Raw genomic sequence first — 10412 nt, forward strand, 5'->3', positions numbered from 1 at the left:
TTCAAAACGACGGAGAACAGACGACACAAACCTAAATGCCTTGTAAGTAAACAGCGCAATAAGTAAATAGCATTTTCATGAGCCCGCTTCAAACGAGCGCCGCAAACAATTTTAATGGATTGCTATTGTTTGCGATGAAGTGGAATTACTTTAATAGGTGAGGTGGCCCGTTGCGTATTGGTGTGCCCTTGGATTGAAATTGTTGCTTACTGTTGCACACTGATATTTTATCCCGCCAGGCGGCGCCTGTGCAAGTGTCTACCCATGTCACTGTCATATCATATGTGAGAGAGAGAAAAACATATCATCTTCTCGCTCTCACGTATGAAATTATGTATCTGTACAATGGACTAATAAGGTGGCGCCATCTGTCATAATCTTTGCCTCCTCATTGAGAAAGTACTGTTTAGTTTATAACCTTTTTTCTTTGGTAAAGATATACTAATCATTGGCTAAAGCGCAGCTACTGGCCTGCTAGTAAAAATTATATAAATGTCAAACTTTAAAATGAAATCAGTGTCATCTCAAAGTCTGTTTAAGCAACAGCCAAATACGAGTAACACTGTGAAGGATTTAATAACAGCGTAACCAGAAATACAGTGCCCAAATTAGCAGAAGAACTACCGACGCTTCTGCCAGCAAGCTCAACTCGCAGAACCCGGTAAGCCAACCTAGATTATTCCTCTTATGTGGTGTCATGTCGTAAGAGGATATTGGATTGATGATAAAATAAATACAACTAGGGAACAAATCAAATTATTTTATAGAATATTCTTTGATTTGTTCTTTTTTCAAGTAGTCACACTACTATTATATAAATTATAAATTTAAATAGATATCATACACGAAAGAAAAAACGACAAGGCCTGGGCCTATCTCTTAATAAAATAAATATTTGGATTTTAGCACTAGTTTTAATAAAATGGTACAAGTATCCCGCCTGGTCAGATTACCCGGATTTCGTCTACATGTATATTTCTCCTGTAAATTTTCGATATTATGTACTAAAAAAAAATACAACTTAGAACAGCCTGTTTCGTTTTTTCATTTCCCTGGCATGCATTTTTATCATATATAGCTGGAATTTTAAAATTACGCGAATGTCCGACAGGGACGCTGGCGTTGCTTTTGTCACCTTCCAGAGAATTCCAGTTGAACCGGGACAAGCGTCGATCCATGAGTGAAACAACGCATTCTTCGAACATGCGGGGGCAATTTGAGAATCACCTAGCTCTCTGGAATAAAATAATATTTCGAAGCGCATGACCATTGTTTAAGGGAAATTCCATGAAATCGCTTGGAGTTAACTCAGTTGAAATTAAATGCTGGCGTTTCTACAAAGTTATGAAATAAAAGTTAGATATAAGGTTGTTGTGTATGAAATAAAAATTAGATTGGCTGATATTATATTTTGTAATATACTTTGTAACGGAAAACATCACGAGGAAACATATTACGTGAAAAAATTGAATGGTGAAAGAGAAGTCCTAGCCCGTAATGCTAGTTTTGTAGAAGTAAAAGCCGAGTCGTTAACCGGAATAAAAATTTTGTCGACAGTGTTCTATGATGTATACCATTTTGATGACGCCATGTTTTTTCCCCAAACTAAATGTGCTTGAAAATGAGAGACAGAAGATCGAATTCAGCCACAAACGCTCTCTAAAACAAGTATATCATTGTGAGAAAACCTACAAAACTGTCCATTTTCGTGGACTATCGCCGGAGCCGGACGTAAGACTATTTTACGGATCGGTGCCTCTCGGCGTTTCGTTATTCTTTCTTCTCGGATATTCCTTCACATTGATCGTAGAAACCCCTAGATGGCGTGTATGTGACGTCATCATGGCACCATTTTCCATTACGACAATATGTAACAAATCATGTAATAGATAGATAGATAGATAGATAGATAGATAGAATACTCTTTATTGGCACACCTCAGCAAAAGATACAGTGGAGACAAAACAAATGATTATAAATAGAGGCAGACAACAGGCGGTCTTATCGCTAAAGAGCGATCTCTACAAGACAACCTTTGGGTAGCGGAAATAAAAAACATAATAATTAATAATTTTCATAAAGTCGGAGAGAAAAAAACGATACATACTAATTTACAGTACTGATTGAAGATTCAGTCTACTTTCTTATATAGTATGCTTCATGAGTATGTACAGGATGATATAAGGTAATTTAGATCTTGTTTTGGGTATTTATTATTTGGTAGGCTGCAAAGTATTTTACAGGTTGCACTTCGGGGAGTGTGCTAAAGATCTTATTCCACCGTCCCCATTCTACTACTATCTATATTTCCCAGCTTATATAACCCGGCAATCTTCAAAGCAAAGGTGAACAAGCACCTTCTGGGCGATCTGGGCTCCATCGTAGCTCATGTCTTCGCCTAGGTTAGACTTTGGCCATGAGTTAATTGAGTATGAGTAAGCCCATTTAGAGTAAATATAATCCTCGGTCTATATTTCATTCAGTCTGTGCTTCGCCGTTGTTTCCTTGGGCTTTATTATTTATTACACATCTAACCCACGGTAGAGCGTTGACAATAACGGCCTCTAGATTATGAACGAGTGTAGCGACCGCCTTGTTCATGATTGACGGATTGCATATTTATGAAATTATGTCGGATTAGTTTGCAAGATTTAGTGAAAGAGGGGCTAATTTAAATTGTTTGGAAATATTATGGTCATAAAAAAGCATCTGAGTCTGCTTACCTACTAAATATGTGTATTAAATCTAATTAATTTTGTAGTGCCGTCTCCTGCTGGAGATTCGCTTTCATTATTTACCTTAATTTGTATTTTTGAGATTTTTAAGATGTGCTTAAGACTGACATACATAGAGTAACTTAATTTGCTCAAAATATGTCATCATCCTCCTCGCGTTATCCCGGCATTTGCCACGGCTCATGGGAGCCTGGGGTCCGCTTTGACAACTAATCCCAAGATTTGGCGTAGGCACTAGTTTTTACGAAAGCGACTGCCATCTGACCTTCCAACCCGAAGGGTAACTAGGCCTTTTTGGAATTAGTCCGGTTTCCTCACGATGTTTTCCTTCACCGAAAAGCGACTGGCAAATATCAAATGACATTTCGCACATAAGTTCAGAAAAACTCATTGGTACGAGCCGGATTCGAACCCGCGACCTCCGGATCGAAAGTCGCACGCTCTTACCGCTAGGCCACCCAGCGCTCAAAATATGTATAATAAGTAAATACACAAGTACAGTTTTCAGCTGAAGATTATTTATAGGAATTAGGTAAGTAAAGAGCGGTTGTCTATTGTTTGCCCGACAGTCATTTAACATAATATTCATATGCCCGAATCTAACTTGCCTGAATTTCATTTGCCCGAATGATTTGTTTATCATAAATATTGTATGACATACTGGTTGTTTATCCGAACATTACCTTCCATAATCATACAATGCCATACTATTTGTTAGCCATATTATTAAGTGCAATAATATGGTTTAATATAATATCCAAACGCCATAAGCAATTATTGCCATATTAATTGTTGCCCTTATTATTACCTAACCTACTTTTTGAGAGCAGTTTCATTTTCCAGGGGGTCACAGTTCTAACCTAACCTAACCTACTTTTCAAGCTGTTACCTTTTCCAGGGGGTCACAGTTCTAACCTAACCTACTTTCTGATAGCAGTTTCATTTTCCAGGGGGTCGCAGTTCTAACCTAACCTAACCTACTTTCTGATAGCATTTTAATTTTCCAGGGGTCACAGTTCTAAACTAACCTAACCTACTTTTCAAGCAGTTTCATTTTCCAGGGGGTCGCAGTTCTAACCTAACCTAACCTACTTTCTGATAGCATTTTCATTTTCCAGCGGGTCACAGTTCTAACCTAACCTGACCTACTTTTCAAGCAGTTTCATTTTCCAAGGGGTCACAGTTCTAACCTAACCTAACCTACTTTCTGATAGCAGTTTCATTTTCCAAGGGGTCACAGTTCTAACCTAACCTAACCTACTTTCTGATAGCAGTTTTATTTTTCAGGGGGTCACAGTTCTAACCTAACCTACTTTCTGATAGCAGTTTCATTCTCTAGTAATTCTAGTAGTGTCGCCTCTGTGATAATTACGCATTTCGATGATTCTGTCAAATTACATTATGGAAATGGATTTTTCTGGTCGCTAATTTGTATGACAAATGATGATATGGAATGTGGTAATTACTGATTTCGATGATTCTGACAAATGACATTATGGAAACTGACTTTATGGGAAACAAAGTTTCTGGCACTTGATTAATATAGTAAACAATGATTATGGCATATGATGTTATGAAAAACAATATTATGATTGTTGAATAGGGTGGCAAATAAAATTATGGCAAATGAAATTCTGGCAAAGATTCAAAGATTCAAAGATTCAAAGATTTATTTGTTCAACATAGGTAAGTTACAAGATGTTCAATAATTGTTTTCAGTATCACTATGTCGTGGCAAATGGGGGTATCCCGTAAAGAGCATAAAGATTGAAGTTTTTTTATGACTTTTGATTCGGGTTTCTCGTTTCAATTTAAGCTTGTCACTAAATGACTCGTTTCGCGACTCAAAATGTTATATCGCGATCTCAACAAGTTCGCAAGTCAAGCGAACAAAAGAAAAGCCGGAAACCTGTGTTAATGAAAAGTAAAGTTGTCTCCAGCGTTCTGCCGGTTCGGTCAATATCGCAGACTACAGACGCCGCATTATATATATATATATATATATATATATATATATATATATATATATATATAATGCAAACACTATATTGTACATAACTACACTATGTGTATGTAAACACTTTATTGTACATAAGACAATTTAGGACATAGAAATACAGCATAGTTATGGTGTACAAAGGCGAACTTATCCCTATAAGCATTATGAAGCGTTTGCAAAGACCGCGCGGTCACTATTAGCCATATCATAGATTAAATATAAGAAGATCATACCATCTTATACATTAAAATGCGACCGCCTCAGAACGAGCATACACTACACCACACCACACATAGATGGCGCCACGAAAAATTATGTGAAAACACTGCATTTTATTCATTTTAGACATCAGAAAAAGTGTAAGTTTATTTTTTCAAAACAACCGGGTTCAATTTCCCCAGCTGGGTAGTTTTTTTTCTTTTTATTATCATCGATGACAGGGTCTAAGAACAGATCTTCGTATGTCTTATAGTTTCAGACTTTCCCATACTGACCGAATTGAATGAGCCACCCTATACGCGAGTTTATTGTTTATACGTTAAGATTGTGTATATATTTTTTGACACTTTGTTCGCATATTTAATACCTTGACTGTACTTGAATTTAACTGATAAAATACCACGATTTGGGCAGCACAATTGAGTAGCATCTTACACCAGTACCCACTATAACAGCCTCGCTTCAATCCTAAAAAATATTTCTGGCAGGGTCGTCATGTGATGTGGAGAGTAAATGAGAACTACTTCGAATTGAGTATACGTTTATTCTGTCTTAAATAACAAGTACATGTCGTTACATATTATAGTATAGATATAGTAATGCATAGTTATGCACGTGTGTGGGTAAGGTGTACCTACTCATACTACAACAGATGTTCCAGAATTACACTAGTAAAAGTTGACATAATTGAATCAACCAGTTGCATTTAGTTTTCCAAACTGAATTAATTCGGCAGAACATTATGTGTGGTGACTTTGAGTTGGCTTGAATGCTCCATCTAGCTGGTGGTGGTCTATGGTCAATAAGTACACTCCGGTCGGAAAGCTCTGAAGAACATCCTAATTTCCTCTTTGTTCGTCTTTGGTGTCTCTGAAATTAAATAGTTAGCCAGTTGACTCAGTGCCGTCACTTATGGCTCTCTTTTCAATAAATATGATGAAGGTTGAGTGGCTGATTCGTAAAATAAGGACTTTAATGAATTTGAAAGTTTCTTTCAAACAATAATTGAACTTAATTAGTAACATTTGTAAATTAGGAATAGGCTACTAGACTCATATCTAATTTGGCACAAGGAATGATTGTCTTCTGTAATATTTGACGTAAGAAACCAATATTTAATGATTTTGGGTATTGAATGTGTACGATGACCACGTATTTTTAATTTAAAAATTTAAGTATTTTTTTTAAATTTGGCCACCGAAATCGCTGTCGGCCGTGTAGTGACGTCATAAAATTCATGTCAAATCAATCACTAACATATTGACCTTTATGCCTCGTACTTAGAATGTCACAAAGTGTTGTTTTCGCATTGAATGACTTCATTCACAGAAAATCTATAGACGACATGGCTGATGTTGTTTTTGCCTGATGACGTAAAAGTATTCTTTAAAAATATTTTTTGCGGTTTTTAAATCATAATAAAATATAGTGATTTTTTTTTCGGTTAATTGGACAGTAAGTAATAATATAGGACAAACTTTAAAAAAGAGTCAAGTAGCCTATTCTGTTTATTTGAAAGTTTTTAAACATAAGCGCATTCAGTCGGGTCCAAACCGACACATACATACATGTACAATCATGCCTGTATCCAAGGTCTACTCAAGTTTCAGTGCTACTCTTGGCAACTAAGGGCGATGTCATAAACCGATACCCCTCTAAATATATATATTCGTTGATTTTGTATTAAAACTGGGATTAAATTCGAATTTCATCTCGTTAAAAATTAAAAATGAAGTTTAAAAGGCCATTTTGATTATGATACTATGTACAATATCTAATAGTTAAAATAAGTGTCACACAATAAAAAAAAACCTACCAAAATGTTTCCCTATAACAAACATTAAACACTTGCACATTCCCCTTGCACTTCACTTAACAAAAGTCAAAGTTTAATCCACACATTCCATTGTGTTGTTCAAAATAACTTATTAGTGAGTTCTAGTAACAATATGAATGAACCAATATAACAAATTACGAATGATTATAAAAAAAAGTAATAATAACGTCAGTCATCCATACGAAACATGGCGCAGTCGGATCATCTTAAGAATCCACGCTCTAAAAATATCTTCTGTAGATCAGTTGATGACATAAAACTTACATAAAAAAACGATATTTTAATTATGACCCACATTATACTAACTTAGGTACATACCTAAGGTTTTTTTTTATTGTGTAGTACACATGTACTACTTACACAATAAAAAAAACCTACCAAAAAGTTTCCCGATAACAAACATTAAACACTTGCACCTATCCATGCACTTCACTTAACAAAAGTCAAAGTTTAATCCACACATTCCATTGTGTTGTTGAAACATTTCAATCGGACCGTTTTCATTCGCGGCGGTTATTCGACCGAGCACACATTCAGCTCTTTTTTATGCTCCACTGGCTGTCGATGAATGAACTGGTATTAGAGTTCACCACATACATTACTGATAGGTAACCTCACATCCTGTGCTGCAAATAAACAATTTTGCCGTTTATAATGACTAGCTTTTGCCCGCGGCTTCGCTCGCGTTAGAAAGAGACAAAAAGTAGCCTATGTCACTCTTCGTCCCTTAAACTATTTCCACTTAAAAAATCACGTCAATTCGTCGCTCCGTTTTGCCGTGAAAGACGGACAAACAAACAGACACACACACTTTCCCATTTATAATATTAATATGGATAAAATGATACTGGCTTAATTAAGTTTTTAACGCTTTTTGAAATTAACAAGTAAAACTATTTTGGCTTAAAGTAAGTAACAATTTGAGGCACTTTCTCCCTCTTCATTTTCTGTGATGTTTTCTTTCGAGTTATGTATTAAAAATGCATGGTAGCTACATGGATTCAGCGAAACTATTTACTCACGCATAATTCAACGGTTACATACGAGTATTTTTACTCACATAAATTTAAGGGGAGCTATACTACCAATATTTTCATAGAAAGCTAAGTGCGGGGTTGTTGTACGTTGTAGTTAATCTTGGAACCTGATTCCAATTTGACTAGTACTTATTATATTCAATTACTCTGGTACATATCTGTTATATATTAAAATAATTATACAATAAATAATAAAATAGAATACACGTCACTTTTAGGATTCGGATCTAAACGCACCAGATTCGCAGACAGCGCAATTATTGAATACGCTTAAAAAATGACTGTTAATTTGACTTTATTTTGCTTTGAAATATAAAGCCTGACTTTTATTTAAGGACTTTATTTACACGCCGCTGGGCAATTTCATGTTGACACGAATGTTCTGTTGCATGCAGTTAAATTACTATATTCATTAAATTGTAACTGCAATTTTTTTAATGGAACAGGTAAGTAGGTACTGTATGTTAAAGAAAAGTGGCGAAATAGTCGTATTTGTCTGAATGTTAATACTTCACAAACAGTAAGGTATAGCGGGGCAAATCTCGACTGGGGGGCAAATATAACTGACCCATGTTTTCCATGTTTTACAATGTATGCATTATTAAATAGAGTGTCTATCGGTTATATATGGTAGGCGTGTTCAGTGGATACATGTAGAACTCAGCATCATAGCGTAATAATGGAAAAAAATGGATTAGTTACTATTGCCCCCCAGTCGAGATTTGCCCCGCTGTACCTTACAAGATAAGGCGCTTAGTGCAATTCCAAATTGGAGTACAAGCTGAAAAGGCGGAAAAATTACATGACCCTAAACATTCCACGACTCTTCTCTTTCCAACCGTAGTCTATATTAGATATAGTATTTGATGGGTGTTTAAATAACCCATTAATATTTCACGCTTTTTAATAATAACTAAAACCAACCCCGAACTCATTTTATTTTTACTGGATTTAAGTCCATATAATTCACTGTCTGAAGTTTACAATAATAATAAAAATAACTAAATATATATTTAACAATGACTAAACAACATGGTAAAAGTTTAATTTCCCCGTCACTCGAAAAGCTTTATGAAAGCGTTCGAGTTTGAGTCGACTTCATATCGTCTGCGTTTACTTGCTGACTTCCAAACGTCTGACGTCGACTGGACCCGAGATCCTACCGTGAGTTTCAGAATACGGAAAATGCATATTTTTGGAGGATAACATGCATTTCGGTTACTTGTACCTAAGTAATCGTTTCTGGATGCTGTTTGCTCTCAACAAACAATATTTATACTTTAAGTGTCGTTTTCCGTGATATCGAGTAGCATATTCTAAGACGTCAAAGACTCATGGTACAGGCTCCGACGCTCGCAAACATTATTTATTCATCGTATATAAATATCACAATTTACGTTCTATAATATAGGTACAGCTAAATACCTGAGGTCATCGTCAGGAAAATGTATTACGACCTCAAGACACTCGATTTCAATTTTGTAATTCTCTAAGTTACCGTTCAGTGGTTTTAGCGTAAAGAGTACACACACATACTTTCGCATTTATAATATTGTGAATTACTAATTGTGGTACGAGTATATCGACTTTTATAGTACATGTGGATTATAGCGATAAAATAAATATAAGTATTTCTAATACAGCAAAAATGTTACACGCTTCGCATGAATATATTTCGCGTTCTGTAATGTGAACCCTGGGCTTTCAGCGCCACTCTCTGGAGACTCTAGATCTAAGTTACGGTTAACTTAGAGATGGCTCAGGCACAAAGAGCCTCTAGTGGCGCATTCTAAGAGGTGGAGTCCAAATACATTGTTAAAATTTCATGTGTAGATTTTCGGACCACTGCTCTGTAATCATAATTATGAATTGTTTATACTGGCGAGTAAGCTATTCAATATACATTACTTGACTCTCTCTAAAATATAACCAAACTAGCTTTTGCTCGCGGCTTCGCTCGCGTTAGAAAGAGACAAAAAGAAGCCTATGTCACTCTCCATCCCTTCAACTATCTCCACCTAAAAAATCACGTCAATTCGTCGCTCCGTTTTGCCGTGAAAGACGGACAAACAAACAGACACACACACTTTCCCATTTATAATATTAGTATGGATGTTTGTTTTATCAAAGCACTGTATCCATTAGTGATCATTTCCGAGAACCTATAAAGTTTAGTAAACATAGAAAATACAGAAACGAAGCGAGTAAATAGTTAATGGAAATCAATGGACACAAGCTTTGCACCACACCACATGTGAACTATTGAATAGAAAGAGTAAAAATGTCAACTGGAAAATATTTCATGAAAAGAGGAGGGCACGAGTTGTGTCGAGCTCATATCACGTACACTACCTGCCTTGAAAATGCACGAAATAAAACACTGAACAAAGAATACGATACCCGCAGTGCAATCGTAAAACAACCTGCAGCGAAAAAGTCCACGAATTCACTTTGTTTAAATCTGAACACTGGCTGAAAAAATCTATCCGCCACTTAGCGAAGTGCGACGACGTGCTGTCAATTATCCATATTAATTAGTCAAGTTTCACGCTAAAATAACCGCCATTAAATATTCAGATTTGGAA

Source organism: Leguminivora glycinivorella, chromosome 9, assembly GCF_023078275.1.
Source record: "Leguminivora glycinivorella isolate SPB_JAAS2020 chromosome 9, LegGlyc_1.1, whole genome shotgun sequence".
Lineage (NCBI taxonomy): Eukaryota > Metazoa > Arthropoda > Insecta > Lepidoptera > Tortricidae > Leguminivora > Leguminivora glycinivorella.